This window comes from Sorex araneus, chromosome 2 (genome assembly GCF_027595985.1).
Source record: "Sorex araneus isolate mSorAra2 chromosome 2, mSorAra2.pri, whole genome shotgun sequence".
Taxonomy (NCBI): domain Eukaryota; kingdom Metazoa; phylum Chordata; class Mammalia; order Eulipotyphla; family Soricidae; genus Sorex; species Sorex araneus.
The window spans coordinates 355,653,155-355,672,406 of NC_073303.1; the positions used below are offsets into that span (position 1 = coordinate 355,653,155).

Genomic DNA, 19,252 nt, shown 5'->3' on the forward strand with positions numbered 1-19,252 from the left:
CTTGGGTGACCACATGGATTGTGAGGAATTGAATCCAGGTCAGCTGCATGCAAAGCAATCGCCCTACCTACTGTACTATATCGCTCTAGCTGTTGTTATAGGAGTACTTATCAGCTTATTCCTCTAGTCAGGAGTGAAAGACTGACATGCTGTAGGTAGAACAAATTAATGGACCTGGGAGCTGACGGCCCTGATCTAAAGGGGAGAAGGATGTGTAAGGGGAGATGGATGTGTATAAGGGGAACCTGGGACTAGATTCTAGATTCGCCTCTTGGGGCATCTCACCCGATTCAGTTTACTTTTCCTCCTCCAGCCTCCTTCCCGCTCTTCTTCCCTGCTATCCAGGCGCTCGGGTCCTCGGCTAGATTTTGAGTAATGACATTTGTTCTAGCACCTCTTCCTCCTCCTCTGGGAGCCTGGGGTCGACCAGGTGGCCGGTGTCTGTCTCCCCGCCCTTCTTCTGGGGGCCCCGAGTCCAGGACGTTCCTCCGTGTTCATTCTAGACATTCGGGGAAGGCCGGGAGAGCTCAGAGAGTGCTCGGATGCGTCACTCTTCAGGGTAAATTGCAAATCAGAGGAGTGACTCTGCAGAGGTGGAATTTGGGGCGTCGGCCAGCGCCGAGGGGCGGAGCGGGGTCCCGCTGTTAGGTCCGCCAGCAGGTGGCGTTCTGTCTGCGAAGACTGCGGGGTTCCAATCGGAAAACTTGAGCGGGATGTTGTTGTCGGTATTATAGGAGAAAGGCACAGTCTAGCCTCCCCAAACTGAGCTGTTAGCACCTGCGAAGAAGTGGGGAGAGAAGGCAGCCGACGCCCCAGCGAATTGGAGGGACTCCAGGATTCAGAGAGTGCGAATCTCCCTGGGGAAGATCTCAACCGAGGTGAGTCCCGAGCAGCGCCCAGAAAAGCATGCTCTGCAGGCTTATTTTTAAGCATTTGCCCTTGATTTACATTGACCCTGCGGGAGACGGGAAAGGGAGCTGCTTCAACAGTCGGAGGGAGCGCGGGAAAGAAGCCCGGGAAGCCGGTGGCCGGCTCGCCAGGGCTCTCTGCAGCGGGAGGAGCGCGGCTTCGCACTCGCTAGGGGGCGCTGTCTGGCTTTCGCCCCGGCTCCCCGCTCCGGCCCCGAGCAGCCCCTCCCGCCGCAGCGGCCGCTCTACCTCGCCGGCGTGAGCTCTGTGGTTCCGGGCGGAAGTGAGGAGCCGAGCGGAACGGCCTCTGGTGACATTTTCTCCGGGCGGCGCGGACGAGTGAAGGGACTTGGTGGCGGAGGCTGCGGCGGCGCCGCGCTTCGCTCTGGGCCAGGTAGGGCTCTCTGACCGCGACCCCTCTGCTCGCCGCCGCAGGAGAAGGCGGCGGCGGCCGTCGCGTCCCGACCCGAGCGCCCGCGGCTGGGGGAGTCGTGCCCCGGAGGTCGTGCGTGCCCCGACGGGGCGCGCGGAGCGGGCGAGAGGAGGCGCAGGAGCCGGCGCGGAGCGCAGGTGAGGCGGGAAGGGGCCCCGCCGCTCGAGCCCCCGCACCCGGGCTGCCGCTTCCCCGGCCGCGGCCGCGGGGCTTGCGGGCCTCGGCCGAGGGCTCCGCAGCGTCCCGGCGCCGGGGGCTTGGCTCGCCCGCACTCGGTCATTCCCTCTAACACCCCCCTCGCCCCCGCAACCCCCTCCCGGCCCAGCAGCCCCCTTTCCGCCGGCGGGCTCGGCGTCCTCTCTGCCCGGCCCCCCTCGCCCCCCCCCCCATCCTCCCTGCTTGCTCCGGGGGGCTGCTCCGGGGAGACGCCGCAGTCTCCGCGGGCCACCCCGGAGTTGTCTCCGCGGAACTTTGCAAGCGGCCCCGGCCCCGCGGGCTTGGGGGAAGGCGGCCACGGTGTCCACTCGGCGAGCCGGGGTCTGGCCCGACCCTGGACAGAGAGAGAGAAAGAGAGAGAAAGCCAGGGCGGACCTCGCCTGGAGGAGGACGGAGAGAAGCGGCCGAGGGTCGGTCCCCCTGCACCCCCCCACGCTGTTTCCCTCTGTCCCACTAGCTCAACTCTTTAGAAAATGGGCCTCGCCCCCCTCCCCCCCGCCTCCCTGCGCCCCAGCCCCTCACCCCTCATCGCCCCCCAGCTACACACTTAATCGTCCCCGCCGACTCCTTGCGCTTCCCCGGCCGCCCCTGGCCCGGTGTCACTTCCCTTAAGTGCGCCTCGGCGCTGCCCGGCGGGGCCCGCGGACCCGCGCGCCATTCATTCTCCCGCTCGCCTGTCACTAAGCGGATAGATGCGCGCCGGCCGGCCGGGGGGAGGAAGGTCGCGGCCGCCGCTCCGCCCCGCGGGCTCCGCTCCCGGCGGTTCCTGCCCGGGTGTGCTTGAGGCTCGGTGCTAGCCCAAGCCTTTCTTTGCCTCCTGGATCCCAACACCAAGCCCCGCACCTCGCCCCCCGCGCCCCAAGCCCCGCGGAGCTGGGCCCCCTTTGACTGCAAGACACAGCGGGCGGTTTTCTGTAGGCGGGTGGCCGTGGGGCAGCGCCGGGCGCGGGCGAGCAGTTTGCCTCGCTCCCTCGCTCCCCTCGGGAGAGTGGCAGGAGGGAGGCTGTTCACTTTCCCGTGTCGTTTTGCTGATCCTGCAGTCTGGAATCCTGCAGGAAGGCGGTTGCCGTTTGGTTTCACCAGCGTTTTTTTTTTTTTTTTTCTAGAGGCATGCTGTTGAAAGCCACTGCCTGATGCCCTCGGGAGTCGTGACGTGAACTTTTTTGTTTTGTTTTGTTTTGTTTTTCTTTTAAGGATGAGGCACTATTTTAGGTCGTGTGGTTTGCCCAATACAAGGCATGCTTGAGTCTCTGCACCGTAGGTGCTCCGTAAACATAAAGGAATGAGTTAGATTTGAACTCGAGAAAGTCAGATGGACCTGTTTACGTTTTAAAGATGCTACTTCAAAAAATGAACTTCCCAGCATTCCATTAAGTGAGAAAAATGTTTGTTCCATTTTGGGGCCGCATCCAGCCGTGCTCAGGAGTCACTTCAGGCTCTGAGCTCAGGGTGCACTCTTGGCAGTGCTTAGGGGACAATATGGGGTGCTGGCCATGGAGCCCCGATCCTCTGTGTTCAAGGAAAGCACCCTACTTGCTGTACTATCACTCCAGCCCGAGTGGGGAAAATATCTAAAAGCTTTTATTTTAAGTTAGGATGCTTTTCAGTACTGCAGTAATCTTAAAACTTCAAAACATTGTTTTCATAATGTTAACATATTACAGATATAAACTTAAAGCTAGGAGTATACAATATGATAGGGAGGAAGGAACTTCGACATAATTGCATATAAAGGATCAAATACAATTTCTTAATGGAAAAATATTTCCTAAAAAATTTTTTTTGGGTTGTGGGGGGCCACACCCAGCATTTCTCAGATCTTACTCCTGGCTTTTAACACAGTGATCACCCCTGGCAGGCTAGGGGGACCAGTGGGGTGCTGGGGATCGAACACAGGTTAGCCTTGTGCAAGGCATTAATGCCTTTCCTGCTGCACTATTACTCTGGACTCTTTTATTTTCTAAAATATTTTCAGGAAAAATCAGTGGGTTGGCCTTTGGCATCCAAACTTTGTCCATAGTAGCTTTATATGAAGTTTGTAGTGAAGGGATACATTTCTTTTTAACTCCATTTATCTTACTCTTACGTGCATTTACATACACGCCTATACTTTGCTTCATAGCCTTCACAATTAATCCAAGACCTCTGTCTTCATTCCTGGGAGCTGGGGAATGGTGTGAAATCGGGGAGCTAACCCAGGTCTCCTCCTTGCTTTGCATGTGTTCAGTCCTTTGAGCCATTTTCAGCCCAAGATTGCCATTTTTAAAGTGGTATTGATAAGCATATATTTTCTTCTGTGACTAGTTACTTCTCTGCTCTTGTTTAGGCACTCATCTTACAAGGGATTCTCCACTCTTCTATGCTAGAGACTCAACTACTGTGTTTCTAATTTTGGTAAAACATCTTAGATCATCTTGATTTTCCTATAGGTAATCAAGGACATGGAACCAGTTATTCAATTGACAGGATTTGAGAAAATCCCTTCAAGTTGGAAAATGCTGTACTTGGGTGGAAGCTATTTATTCTTAAAACACTAATTTCTTTATTACTTGTCCTTTGCCAGTAATTATCTGATTGCTGGAGGTAAAGTAATGAATGGACTGACAAGGTCCTAGGGCCCAAGGAATTTATACATTTAGACCCAGACCGGCTAATGACTTAGCAGTGATTTTAAGTGTTTATGCGTGGCTAGTGCTATGAATTCACAAAGGAGGGGAGGGTACACTAAGGTAAGGCCAGATTAAGAATGTATCTTATTCCATTAGAACTGCTAATTTCCTTCTTTTATGGGAAACAACTTGAGGAGGAATATGAAGGATGAGCTTGGCACCCCTTTTGAAGTCACAGAAATATCTTGAGCCCAGTCCTCATGCAAACTGGGCATGTGTTCTACTTATGAGACATACATCTCTGGCCCTTGAGAGCATTTTCTTTGTGCTTCAGTGAGTAGAAATAGTACTGGCCTTCTTTCTTTATTTTGGGTTGATTATTGATAATCAAAGTAATTGGATAGTTTCCTGCAGTTGTGTAATTACCATCTTAAATTTAAAATTTGACTATTGTCAGGAAACTTTCCTGTGCCGGTCTAGCCTTTGTCTGTAGTTTTGCCCATTTCTTCTGCTGGTGTAGGACCCACAGCTGAACTTGAGAGCAGCAGCGCTGTCTGCTTCTGTGCGGGCGGCTTCTCTCAGCCACAGTGGGCTTGATGTTCACTCAGTTTCACGCTCAGCCTCCAGGTCTCTGATCACAGCAAAGAGCAGGGGCAAGCAAAATCTGGCTGCTTTTCTTCTGTGTTCCCTAACTGCTGGCAGAGAAATGTGTGTTGTACATGTGATGCCTGTTTATCATAGCATTAATAGCGGTTGACAATAGTAAATATGATTCCAAAATTTTGTAAAATAGCCAGTATGACTCAGATTTAATTGTCAAATTCAGTATTTGTGGCTTTAATGTAGGGTTATGTAGTTGTATGTTATTTTGGTTTCTGTTTTCTTTCCTGTCTTCTGAAGAGCTCAGTCTTTCTTTGGGATTTCCTAGTGTTGCTTCGGGACTGTTCCTGACTCTGTGCTTTGGGGTTTCTCTTGAGGGGGCTTGGAGGATCATGCTGTGCTGGGACTTGGACCCTGAGCTTCCCATGTGCAAAGCAAAAGCTCCAGCCCTTTGAGCTCTTTCCCTAGCTAGGGACCTTGTTTTTTTGTCAGAATTTTACTGAACAGCCAGTAGTTAGTATAAATCAGTTACATCACTTTAATTGTTACTATTGTTTTGGGGCTACACCTGTTGGTGCTTAGGGCCTACATGTGGTTCTACGCTTAGGGCTTATTCCTGGCTCTGTGGTCAGGAATCACTCCTGGCGATGCTCAGGGGACCATAGGCGGTGCTTGATACCTTGAATTTAGGTTGGGTGTGTGTAAGGCAAGCTTCTTATCTGGTGTATTATCTCTCTGGTCTGACTTTATTTAATTTTGAAACCACTTAGATGAGTATTTTCGAGTGATGGTTGATTAAAAGTAGACATCTCTGTGTGGAACTTATGTGAGAGTGTATCAGAAAAAACGGTTTCTATCCGAAGAACTCGTTTAGGGAACTAGGTGATTTCTCTTTTTTCCCTACTCTAAAATACAAAGAAAAGTAGGTTTTTGTTTCTTTAAGTTTTAGGGGCCACATCCAGTGATGCTTAAAGGTTATTCCTGGCTCTACTCAAGAATTATTCCTGGTGGTGAGCTGGGAACCATATGGGATGCTAGGGATCTAACCTGGGTCAGCTGCATGCAAGGCAAGCACCGTACCCACTATAATATTGCTCTGGCCCAGAAAAGTAGGTTTTGGAGAAAAAAAAAAGCCTGAATAATCAAATAACTATAATATGGAGTATGCCTTTTCTTTTATAAAATAATTTTAAGCATGGTATTGAGAAGTAACATTTTTCTTTGTTTTGGGGCTATACCCAGCTGGGGGTGCTCAGAGCTACACCTGGATCCCTTCTGGGGGGGGGGGTGTTCCTGGTGGTGCTCAGGATATATGCAGTGCTGAGGGCTGAACTGAGCCTCCAGTGTGCAGAGCGTACCCAGGTGAGATTTCTCTCCAGCCCTTAAAGGTTTTTTAGGTTAAGAGAAAATGATTGGATGCTTGGATGTTCTTTCTTTGTACTGCCAGTTCATTTGTAAAATACTTTTTCCCCCTGCCTGGAATTAAAGACCGTATAATTGTAAACTAGTTCTGATTAATCTATTAAAATTTAGAACACCAGTCCCAGAAATGTGCTTGTATAATCTAGAAGTTTAAGTGTTCATTCACATGGTTAGTAGAAGGGAAACAAGATACTGACCAAAGAGATCAGAAGAAGTTACATTTTATCCAGTTGCTGATTTAAAAGAAAAATGAAGCTAACAAAGCAACTAATGATTCCCAGAAGTTATTTTGTTACAGGCCTTATACATAGAGGAAGGTATTGTTGGAAATAGGGAAGTTGGGTGTGGATTAAAGCTGAAGGAAAACAGGACTGTTTTCCTTTCTGTATCAAGAACAAAAACCTCATGTAGTTCAGATTTTAAGCAGTATCCTGTTTGCCTTTTTGAACCTCACGTAAACATATGGTTTTTTCTTCAATCAATACTTTATTATCTAGGATTTGCCATTGTTTTCCTCCACCACCGTCCAGTAAATAATTTGCTATGAGCAAGGGGTCGTGGGCAATGGATAGATTTTTGGCAATATTTTAGGGACTTCAGGGCCCAGCATACGACAACTCCCCTTTTTTTTTTTTTTTTACTTTTTGGGTCACCCCGGGCGATGCACAGGGATTACTCCTGGCTCTGCACTCAGGAATTACTCCTGGTGGTGTACAGGGACCATATGGGATGCTGGGAATCGGACCTGGGTCGGCCGCGTGCAAGGTAAACGCCCTCCCTGCTGTGCTGCTGCTCCAGCCCACGATAGCTCATTTTTATGTGAACTATCTTCTGAAGGGAAATTAGAAATCTTGAAGGAAATCTAGAAACCTGTGCTATAATTATTCTTGATTTATGCTGCTGGTGCTTTTGAAATATTAGTCCCCCATTTGCCGAGGTGCATTCTTTACATTTGGTAGCTTCCTTGGTGCAGGTTTATTCACAGCCATATTGCTGCACTAGATACATATCATTAGTGGTAGTATCTGCCACTTGAAGCGATTTGAGTAGCCATTATCACTCGTGACCCATTTATAGAGCTTGTATCACTGGAGAAAAGGTTGGCTGGCAAATTCAACGCTATTCTCTTCCTGTAGTTGCCATCTTAAGTTATATTTCAGTTCCGGTAGTTCAAATCCAGTTGGCTGCATTAACTTTTGTATTCCCTTCCTATATTCCAGCTTTTGAGGAGTTCAGTTTCTTGGACCAGAGAGATAGCTCAAAAGTATGCTGTGCATGAGCACTGCCAGGAATGACTCCCAGGCATCACTAGAATTGGGCCATGGGCCAAAAAACCAAAACAAACAACTCCCCCCAAACACCCAAAAAACAAAACAAAACCCAAAATAGCTTTGGCTTTTGGAACAGAGCGATAGTACAGGTGTTCAGGCCAGTTGTATCTCTGGTACCACCAACAGTGGTCTCTGAGCACAGAGCCAGGAGTAAGCCCTGAGCTCTGCAACAACAAAAGAATTGACTTCAGTTTCTTAGTCATCTTCACTTTGGGCAGGATTGTGGGTTGTGGGGTTGGGCTGTATACAAGGTAAAGGTGTAAGCACCTTAACCCCCGTACTATTTCTCCAGTCCCACAACTCTTGTTTTGTTTTTGGCTCACACTCCCAGGGCTGTCACAGCGCCAGGGACATAACCTGGGTGAGACGCATGCAAGGCTAGTGCCTTCCCTGCCTCCTGTTCTCTCTGGCTGCTCCACACACAGCTTCATTTTCTCAGGAATGAAGCTGTGATTGGGGGACCATATGTGGTGCCAGGGATTGATCCAGGGTTGGCCGCATGCCTCGATCAATCCCTGGTAAAGGCAGTCTCCTTACCTCCTGTACTACTCCTCTTCTTCTGTACTCTGACAACTTTATTTCCCACCCCCCACTTCCCCTTTGCCACAGCTTGCAATGCTCAGGGGTTACTTGTGGTGATGCTTGAGGGACCATATAGGGTGCTGGGGATAGAAACTGGCTTGGCTACATGTAAGGCAAGTGCTCTACCAGCTGTACTATCTTTCCTGCCTCTCAGCTTCTTTTTTTTTTTTTTTTGCTTTTTGGGTCACACCCAGCGATGCTCAGGGGTTACTCCTGGCTTTGCACTCAGTAATTACTCCTGACGGTGCCATGCTGGGGAACCAGATGGGATGCTGAGAATTGAACCTGGGTCGGCCGCGTGCAAGGCAAACGCCCTACCCACTGTGCTATCACTCCAGCCCCTCAGCTTCATTTTTGAAAGAAAAAATGCCAGGTGACTTTTCATAATGATGAAATTCTCCAATACAATTCTCAGTGTTTAGATTTCTCCATTATTTTACAGATGTGCTTTAAAAATTTATTCAGAAAAGAGTCATGGTGCCTCGTGTGAGACCCCATGTTTGATCTCTAACCCCTGCCCCAATGGAGGAAGAAACAAATAAGGTGGTATGGGGGTAGGCCCTTGCCGTGCATGTGGTCAACCCCAGTTCGATCCCTGACACTACATATGGTCCCCCAAGCACTTCTAGGAGTGAATCCTGCGCACAGCCAGTAGTAGCCACGAAGCGCTGCCCTCCCCCAAAGAAACAAATGAAGTAGGTGTATTGTTTCATGATCTATAGAATCTGTTTCTGATGATTTTCACTGCTAAATTATTGAAGAAACGGGAGCTTCACCAATTTGAATTTGTTAGTTGTAGCCCTCTGGTGGTGTTTAATGTGTATTTCTGTCCCCTGGGTTTCTTGTTAATGAGTTTAGAGACTTGGTCAGATTTAGTTTCTAAGTGTGTATTTCCGGTGCAGGAGATCTAGCACAGGGGTTAAGGTGCTTGCTTAACATGTGGTCAACCTTGGTTTGGGTTTGACCCCCCAGCACCACATATGGTCCTCTGAACACCACCAGGAGGGATTCCTGAGAACAGCGCCAGGAACATGCCCAGTTGTGGCTTCAATCCTGCCTCCCCCCACAAAGTGTATTCTCCCTTTTTAATTTTTTCTTTTGAGGGGGCAAAAATACAGGTAATACTGGTACTATTGATTACTTCATGGGGCTGGAGCGATAGTATAGCTCATAAGGCACTTGGCTTGCATGTAACTGACCTGGGTTTGATCCCCAGCTTCCCATATGGTTCCACAAGCACTGCCAGGAGTAATTCCTGAATGCAGAGCCAGGAGTAGCCCCTGAGCATCTCCAGGTGTAGTCCCTCCAAAAAACCAACCAAAACAAACCAAACTCTTGAAAACTTCCATTTGGAAGCAACATGTTTGGTTCTCTGTTGTGATGTTAGGATCTTTTGATGCTTATCACTCAGCTTAATTACTCCTAATTCCAAATTCTTAATATCTTAATATCTTTATTTTTTGGTTCTTGTATACCCAGTGAATGCTCAGTTTTATTCCTAGCTCTGTACTCAAGAATTACTCCTAGTAGTGCTCTTGGAGGACTATAGGGATGCCGGGAATCAAACCCGGGTCAACCTCTTGCAAGGTGAGTACCCTACTTGCTGTACCTTGAATACCTTTTTTTTTTTCCCCTTTTTGGGTTACACCTTGCGATGCTCAGGGATTATTCCTGGCTCTGCGCTCAGGAATCACTCCTGGCGGTGCTCAGGGGACCATATGGGATGCCAAGGATTGAACCTGGGTCAGCTGCGTGCTAGGCAAACGCCCTCCCTGCTGTGCTATCGCACTGGCCCCTTGAATACCTTTTATGATTCCAATTTTGAGTCTAGGTTTTTCCATTTGTTTTGGGCTATACCCAGCAGTCTTGGGAGCTACTCCCTGCTTAGTGCTCTGAGCGATGCTGGGGGTTAGGGAGAGGAAAACAGGACTGGGTGGTGCCAGGGATCAAACTTTGGGCCCCATCGTATCGAACTTGCCCTCCAGCCTTTCACCTGTCTCCCTTTGGCCTCTGATTTGAGTCTTCTGAGCTGCACCTTGTTTATAGCCTCGCTGGCCTATATTGAGAGCTAAGGAGAGGAAAGAGATGAGTTGTGGATAAGTGAGATTGGAGGCAGAACTGTTTCTTTCCACTGGCCTGTAAATCTGCAGGTCTTGTGATTTCAGTCTTGATCATTGACTGCTGCTCTGTTCTGCATTATCCCTGTGACAGTGACTGTGTGTAGTGGACTTTGGGGCCCTTCTCATGGATTCTAGGCCAGGAAGGCCAACCTGGCTGGAGGCTGTGTCAAGGTTAAGATACATAGTATGCTCAGGCCCAGCGCACTCCAGTGGTCTTCAAAAGAAATTCTTATATAAAGGGCAAAGGATACACATTGTTATACATATGGGGGCAGAAAGGATGGAGTAGACAACATTAGCACAACTGTAAAATAATAAAGAAAAAAGTATAACATTAATCACATCAAACAAAAAGCCATTTAACATGTACTGTACTAACTCTGGGGAGATAGTACAGTAGGTAGGGCATTTGCCTTGCATATGACTGAGCCCTGTCAGGAGTGATCCCTGAGAGCAAACTAGGAGGAAGCCTGAAGCACCCCTAAGTGTGGCTGCAAAAACATGGGTGTGGGGACTGGAGAGGGGAGAGAACCATTTATAAAAATGGCATTGTCATCCCATTGCTCATTGCACCAGTAACATCTCCATTGTGAGACTTGTTTGTTACTGTTTTTGGCATGTTGAATACGCCATGGGTAGCTTGCCAGTCTCTGCCGTGCGGGTGGGATACTCTCGGTAGCTTGCCAGGCTCTCGGAGAGGGGTGGAGGAATCGAACCTGGGTCAACCACATGCAAGGCAAATGCTCTACTGCTGTGTTATCACTCCAGCCCACAAAAACCCACTCCCTCAAGTAATAGTATTTCTCTCAGAAGTTGATTAAGGGATAACACTGACTTTCTTTAGATCACTGTATCACTGTCATCTCGTTGCTCATTGAGTTGCTCAAGTGGGCACCAGCAACGTCTCCATTGTGAGATTTGTTGCTGTTTTTGGCATATCGAATTTGCCATGGGTAGCTTGCCAGACTGCCGTGCAGGCGAGATACTCTTGGTAGCTTGCTGGGCTCTACAAGAGGGTTGGAGGAATTGAACCCGGGTAATAGTAAGAAAGACAAAGTTTTAGGAAATAAAGGAAGGGCCTGAAAGCTATGGGAGACTTTATTGGGGGGTTAGACAGTGTCAGACAAAAAAAACGAAAATTAAAAAAAAATCTTTTTTTTTTTCTGCTTTTTGGGTCACACCTGGCAATGCACAGGGATTACTCCTGGCTCTGCACTCAAGAGTCATCCTTGAGTGCAGAGCTCAAGGGACCATATGGGATGCTGGGAATTGAACCTGGGTCAGTCGCGTTGCAAGGCAAACGCCCTACCCGCTGTGCTATTGCTCCAGCCCCCAAAATGGCATATTTCTTTTTAATTTCTTGCTTCATAAAATGCTCTTCCTCTTCCCCTATGTAGGGTTAGCTGTTTTCATGTTTTGATTTTGGGCCACACCTGTTGTCTCAGGGACAACTTCTGATACAGTGTTTAAGGTCCCATTTGGTGGTGCAGTGCAGGTGACTGAACCCAGGACTCCTGCATGTAAAGCACTTTCTCTACTTCTCTGCACACTCTCCCCTTCCCGAAAGGTTAGCTTGGAATTTCTTTGATTTAACTCTGTCATTGCTGTGTTTTTATGCTTATTTTTGTTTGCTTTAAAAATTCTCGTCTTGCAACAGTTGTATTTTCTGATTGTGTATTCCTGTCCCCAAAAAAAGGTCAGGTAATAATATAATTGCTGGGTGCTCTCTTTCTTGGATTATTACTTGCATTGTGATTCTCCCCCACCATTAGATTGTCACAATATCTGTTCTGATAACTAACTTGTATGACACAGGAATCCCTTTAAAGTCTTTTGGAAACAATTGGCTACACCAGCAGGAAGTAGTCAACGGACTTACAGTTGTTTTTTTTTTTTTGCTTTTTGGGTCACACCCTGCAATGCACAGGGGTCACTCCTGGCTCTGCATTCAGTAATTGCCCCTGGCGGTGCTCAGGGGACCGTATAGGATGCTGGGAATCGAACCCGGGTTGGCCACGTGCAAGGCAAACGCCCTGCCCGCAGTGCTATCACTCCAGCTCCAACAGGCTTACAGTATTGTATAAAAGCCCAGCTTCTTTCTAATTTTATCTTGATAGATTGCAATTTGTCTAGTAGTTGCTGGTCTGCTTGTTCCTTTGTATTTAAAGAACAAGTGAAGCAAAACATCAAAACACTTTAATTGGAATTTTTTTGGTTAGTTTCTAGGTGTAGGGTAGGCAGAATATGACAGAATTGAGAGCCACAGCTGATTGTCATGAATTTAAGTCTTATAACTTGGCCCTTTTCTTAGGGAAGTTACTCTAAAAAATAGCAGTAAGTGAAAATGGTGTTTTATATTATTGTTGCCTTGGAGGCAGAAACTTTTATTATTTTAGAGCAAACCACTTTGCTGTTGTTGGTCTCATTTTTTTTTTTAAAGTCCTATTCATTTAAAAAGTGTTCTTACAACTCTATAGAGGTAGTCCAGTTACCCCGATTTTTCGTACCAGGAGAGTTCCTCATTTTTGAATTATAGATTAAGTAATAAACATGTGGTTGACTTTTAAAAAAATATAATGATTTTTTTTTTTTTTTTTTGCGTCACACCCAGCAATGCACAGGGGTTACTCCTGGCTTATGCACTCAGGAATTACTCCTGGCGGTGCTCGGGGGACAATGGGATGCTGGGACTGAACTCGGGTTGGCCACGTGCAAGGCAAATACCCTACCCGCGGTGCTATCGCTCAAGCCCCCAAAAATATAATGATTTTTATTTGCAAGGCTAGTACTGTATTACAGAGCTAATCATTTATTTATTCCTCTCCCCATTTTTGGTTGTTGTAGTGGTAGGAGTTTCTGTGCACCTGGTCACATCATTCACTTACATGGCGACAGTGCTCTCTGGGGATCATGCAAATTGGTTTTGGTGCTTGCTGGAGTGTGGCAGCAGTGTGCCCTTTATAGTGCTCCTGAACATTTGGGGGCATCTGTAGGAATTGTACTTTGGTTTCAGTATCCCCACATGTGTTTGCATGAAGTCAGATTCTTAATTGCAGTGCTCACATATATTGGTTGTAGGGTGCCAGTGACTGCACACTCTGCTGAGCTCAGGCAGTGCTGCTGGGGTCTCGTGGATCCGTATTGGGGGTGGGACTTGAGTCCCTGTGCTGCTGTCAGGCAGGTGCTCAACTACAGAGTCATCCCTGGCCCCGTGGCTCTCCTTTCCTCCCTTCTTTCTTTTCTTCTTTCTTTAGAAACAGAAAATTTATTGAAAAGCAAAAAAGCAACTCCTCTCATTGCTGGAGAGATAGTACAGTGGGTAGGGCACTTGCCTTGCATGCTGCTGACCTGAGTTCAGTTCCCAGCACCATATATAGTCCCTTGAGCCCTGCCAGGAGTGATCTCTGAGCTCTGAACCAGGAGTAAGCCTTGAACAAAGGCAGGAGCAAGTCCTGAGCACCATTGGTTGTAACCCCTTCACCCCCCCAAAAGAAAGAAACTCCTTTAACTAGAGAAATTTAGCATAGGACTAAGATCTGGTTGACTGTTTAACTGTAAGCCAGGAAACAATTTTTGGATTTTGAGGTAACTGGATTAAAAAACAACAACAACAACTTAGTATTTGTTTAGACTCCAGTGAAACTATTTAAACAATAAATCCTTTTCTTATTAGTACCTTCCCTTCTTAATACAGCCTAGTTTTTTACTGTTATGTATTAACTGTTTGACTCACCTAGGGCATAATAATAAATAAGTATTATATGGAAAACCGTACAGTTTTCTGAAAATAGATGCCAACAAACTGGTTTTATGGTTTTTAAAAAAAGAAATCAGAACACTGGATTATTGTCTTAAAGGGAAAATTGCCAAAGGAGCAGCCTTATTTATCTTAAATGTAAAATGTAGGTAATACCTTGAATTTTTGTATATTCTTGAGCAAAACAAAATTGTGAATTGACAGTGTTTATTTAAACATTAATAGCCTGTGAGCTATATTTAAGCTAGAATGTGGTTTAGCATTGGCATGTCTTATAGTTGCTATTTTGAAAAGAATGATTTATTTAGGACTGGAGAAATAGTACAGCAGTAAGGCACTTGCCTTATGTGTGCACAACCCAGGTTTGATCTCTGGCACCACATACGGTCCCTGACTGCACCCCTTCAGATGTGATTCCTGAGCACATAGCCAGAAGTAAGTCCTGAACACCACTGGCTGTGGCTCTGAAACAACAGCAAGAAAGAATGCTTCATTTATCATATATCAAGTTTTGTATAATTACTTTTATTGAGAAGTCTGTGTATTAGGCTAATGATGCTTTTATAGATAAAGTCAGTGCTGAAGAAAAGGGTAATGCGGCAAGTATTTGTCTATTACATTTTTTAGTGGTTTGAAAATTTATTAACAGATAAATAGGATTTAAACAATCTCAAGTTAAAGTAAGCAAAATCCCCTTAAGGTTCTGTTTTAATGTCATTTGATTTTTAAATGGCATGAAGCTTTTTGGGGGGGTCATAGGGGCACACCCAAGCGATACTCTGGGGTCACTCCTGACCAGGGATCAAACTTGGGTCTCCCGCATGCAGTTTGGGCTCAAGCCCTTTGAGCCATGTCTTCAGTTTAGATACAAGACTTCTTATTCAGAGGACCAAGAACGGATGCCTTTTTATTAATAAATATTGGATGTGTTCTTCATTTCAACAAATATTAAGTGTCTACTATGTTGGGTATTTTTCTAGGTTCTGTGGACATAATAATGCAAAGCCCCTGCAGTCTTGTATATTTTGTGAAGTAGGCAAACTGAACACATAAATAAGTAAAGGAAATAATTTTAGATAACTTTTTAAAAGATAGAGATTAATGGGGTGTGGGTGAGAGAAGAGACATTTGGACGTTTAGGAAAAGCCTTTCAAAGGTGAGTTTGAATTGAAAAATTACATATAATAGAGCCAAGTGACAGTGACAGAGCCAAGAGCACAAGGAATTCTTTCCTGCCATGGGAACAGTAAGTACAGCAGCACCTCCTGAGTCAGAATAGCTCTTGATATGTTGGAGAATTTAGAGCCTAATGAGGCAGGATGATGCTGAAGATGAGATTTTTTTTTTTTTTTTTGGTTTTTGGGTCACACCTGGCGATGCACAGGGGTTACTCCTGGCTCGGCACTCAGGAATTACTCCTGGCGGTGCTCAGGGGACCATATGGGATGCTGGGATTTGAACCCGGGTTGGCCGCGTGCAAGGCAAACGCCCTACCCGCTATGCTATCACTCCAGCCCCTGAAGATGAGATTTGAGTCATACATAGGGTCTTAAAAAATTCAACTTTTGGAGCTGGAGAAATACTTATTTTGGGCTTGATCACCGGCATCACATACTTCCCAGGTACCTGGCTTAGTAGATACTGAGCACCGCAGGTGTGGACTGAAAGCCACCCCCTCAAACAAAACAAAACAGAACAAAAACAAGAACAAACCAAAAAACCATTTCATTCTGTCAGGAAGTGGAAACTGGAGGTTGTGGGAAGGTATTCTGTTCACCTCCATCACAGTGAAGTGCAGCTGGGTCTTGATGTACAAACTTTAAATCGCAAACCACTTACATTGGAAGCTTATTTTAAAGGAGGTCTTATTTATTTTTTTTCTTTTTGGGTCACACTTGGCGATGCACAGGGGTCACTCCTGGCTCTGCACTCAGGAATTACCCCTGGCGGTGCTCAGGGGACCCTATGGGATGCAGGGAATCAGCCCCTCTTCTTATTATGTTGTTTGTTTCTGTTTTTGGGCCACCCACGGGGTTCAGGAGCTGCTCCCTACCTCAGTGCTTGGGGACCTGGCTGTGCACAGTGAACTGTGTGGTGCCAGGGACCAGGCGTCACTCTGGCCCTGAAACCTTGTCTTTTCAGTGTATAGCCTAATTGAGCTCCTGTCAAGGTTCAGATGTTCAGAACTTTATTTTAAAGGTTAAAGGAGGCTCTTTGTGTAGTATTTGCTAGCCTTAGGCCAAGAGGCTAGTTGCAAGTTCAGAAGCTGTTTTAAATATATCTAAATATATCTGGCCACTGACCTACATATTCTTTTCTTAGAAGTGAGATTATGCATTTCAGGTTAACTATGAGCAATCATTAATAAAAATAATTAAAATGTTCCCAAAACCCAAATAGAATTGTTTAGTGTATGTTGTTTTCAAGTCTGTAGTTATGAAGAAAAGTGTGCTTCAGTTTCTTCTTTAAATCACTAATGACTGAGCAGAGCGCCCCATCTTTACACTTGTGTTTTGAAAAAGCAGAAGCAAAGTTTAGCAAGTAAAGGTTCACTGCCCTTTGTCCACTTGTTCGCACACTGCTGCCTTTCCTGTGAGGTCTGCAAAGATATTGGCAACCAGGGTTTCTTCTGTGCTATACCCCTCAGCCCTAGAACCGGTTTAGCAGAATATCACTACATATTATAGTGTATATCTGATCACATGCTTATTTTTATTTCTTCTTAAAAATTTATTTTATTTTTTAAATCACTGTGAGATAGAACATTACAAAATTGCTCATGATTGCATTTCAGTCTTACAATATTCCAATACCCATCCCTCCACCAGTGTAATTTTTCAGCACTAGTGTCCCCAGTTTCCCTCCCACCCCTTCAAGCCACCCCCCAACCCAGCCTGCCTCCATGGCAGGCACCTCTCTTCTCTCTCTCTTTCCCTCTCTCTTTTTAGGCATTATGGTTTGCAATGCAGGTGCTGAAAGGTTATCATGTCTATACCTTTACCTGCTTTCAACACAAAGCAGAAACACCATCTGCACTTCTATGTTCATTGCAGCACTGTTCGCAGTAGCCAGAAGATGGAAACAACCTGAATGTCCAAGAACAGATGTATAAATAAAGAAACTGTGGTACACCTACACAACAGAATATTATACAGCTGTTAGGAAAAATGAGGTCATGGAACTTGCCTATAAATGGATAGACTCGGACAGTATCATGCTGAGTATGAAATGAGTTAGGAGAGGGACAGATATGAAATGACTGCATTTATTTGTGGATATATATATATATATGTATAAAAGTATGACACTAATATCCAAGGCCAGGAGGACTGGTCAGTGGTTGGTCACTGGTGTGGGAGGTGAATGGTAGTTAAGATAGAGGAGGATCCATTATGGCAATACTAAATGGAAATGATCACTCGGGACAAGAACTAAGTGTTGAAAGCACATGCTTACTTTTAAAAATGGAAATTATGCTTTTTTTTTCCCTCCTCAGTGCTGGGGTCAAACTACACGTGTATGGACTCTGCTCTGGAACCAGTTCCCATCTCTTGTATCTTTTAAGTTCCTTTTTCATTTCATTTTTTGTGGGGAGGAGTTGAGCCACCCTTGGGTGTGCAGGGCTTGCTTTTGGCTAGGTGCTCAGGGATCACTTTTGGTGATGCTTGGGAGGAGACTATGTGCAGTTCTGGGGGGACAAATTGGGGCTGATGGGTACAAGGCACCTTAACCCTGGCTGCCTGTCTCTCTGGCCCATCTTTACACGTGTGTTTTTAAAAAGCAGAAGTAAATTTTAGCAACTGAAGTTTAATAAGTCTAACTGTGGTAAGTCTAGTGTACAAATGATTTCTGGCCTAGATGGCTGTAGGCGCTTATTTGGTATTATCTGGAAACTGTTACTCTCTGTGTATTTTCTGCCAGGCTCTTCTCTCTCGAAAGTAAAGTTTGCCCCTTCAGCCTTAAACTAATACATTTCTTCAGCACTTAAAAAAAATCCTGCTAGAGACTGGAGAGCTAGTGGTGCGGATAGGGTGTTTCATGTGTTGAGCTGGTTCTGTCCCCAACACCCTAAGTGGCCACGAGAGCCCACCAGGAGTGACGTATGAGTACAGAGCCAGCAGTAACCCCTGAACACTGCCGGGTGCCCCCCCCCCCACCCCGCGCCAAAAAAAAAAAAAACCAGAAGACCAAAAAACTACTTTGGTAAAAGTAATGTGGCATATGCAGATGTTGATTTATGATTTGAAACAGTACTATGATGCAGTTGTACTTTTTAGAAGAGTTTGAATTCCCTGTGTTAACACCTTATATCAGTTTGGTAGTTATGTTACTGTTGATGAGGTCGTTATTGATAAATTATCAAACCCAAGTTTGCATCAGACTTTGCCGAGAAATATCAAACAAACTGCTGTGGTGAACAGAGAAGCTTTTGTTAGATAGATATCCACCGTCAGGAATTTTAACAGTGTACAGTTCCATTGTTCTAGACCTTCCTCTCTACTTCTTTGCTCCTTCCTGGTAATGACTGTTTTTTTTCTTTTTATTTACTTGCTTGTTTTGGGACCATACTCACTGGTGTTTGGGGACTACTCCTGGCTCGGTGGGGAAATATCAGGTGGTACCAGATACTGAACCTGGGCCTCCTACATGCAAAGTATATACTGAGCTGTCTTTCTGACCCTGATGATTAAAAACAAGAACAAAATCCTATTTTAATGGACTTAAATATCTTAGAGTGTTCAAATTGAGCACAAAACTGAGTAGCAGGTACAGAGAACTCTTCTTATACACTCTCTATCCACCAGGTGCAGGGTACCCTCATTTGTTAGCACTGCCTGCTCGAGTGGTACATTTGCCAAGGAACCTACAGTGATACATCAGCCAAAGTCTGTAGTTAAGCCGTCGTCTAGCTCATGGATCCAGATTTATAATGACATGTGTCTACCATTACGGTACCACACAAAGTAGTCTCATTGCCCTAAAATACCCTCTGTGTTCTGTCTGTTCTTCCTTCCCCCATCCCCTGGCAATCACTGATATTTTTATTATCTGTTCAGTTTTATCTTTTCCAGAATGCCGTATAGTTAAAACCATACAGTCTGGTGATTTTTCAGATTGACATCTTTCACTTAGTAATATGAATTTAAATTCCACCTCCCCCCCCCGCCTTTTCTGGGTGATAGCTCATTTCTTTTTAGTGCTGAATAATGTCACATTGCTTGGATGTACTGGTTTGTTTGTCCACTCACCCACCGAAGGACATCTTGGTTGTTT

General features: G+C 45.8%; 1 protein-coding gene across 4 annotated transcripts in view; it reads left to right on the forward strand.

Moving 5' to 3' along the window:
- Nucleotides 1-693: 693 nt before the first annotated feature.
- Nucleotides 694-19,252, forward strand: part of ARK2N (arkadia (RNF111) N-terminal like PKA signaling regulator 2N) — a 90,130-nt gene continuing 71,571 nt past the window's right edge. For 2 of the 4 annotated variants that reach the window (XM_004606100.2, XM_004606101.2), the window contains exon 1: nucleotides 1,199-1,478. The gene's annotated coding sequence lies outside the window, so the exon portion shown is untranslated. Of the gene's footprint in view, nucleotides 879-1,185; nucleotides 1,479-19,252 lie in introns of those variants that run through there. The other 2 variants (XM_055125346.1, XM_055125345.1) reach the window with 2 other exon arrangements.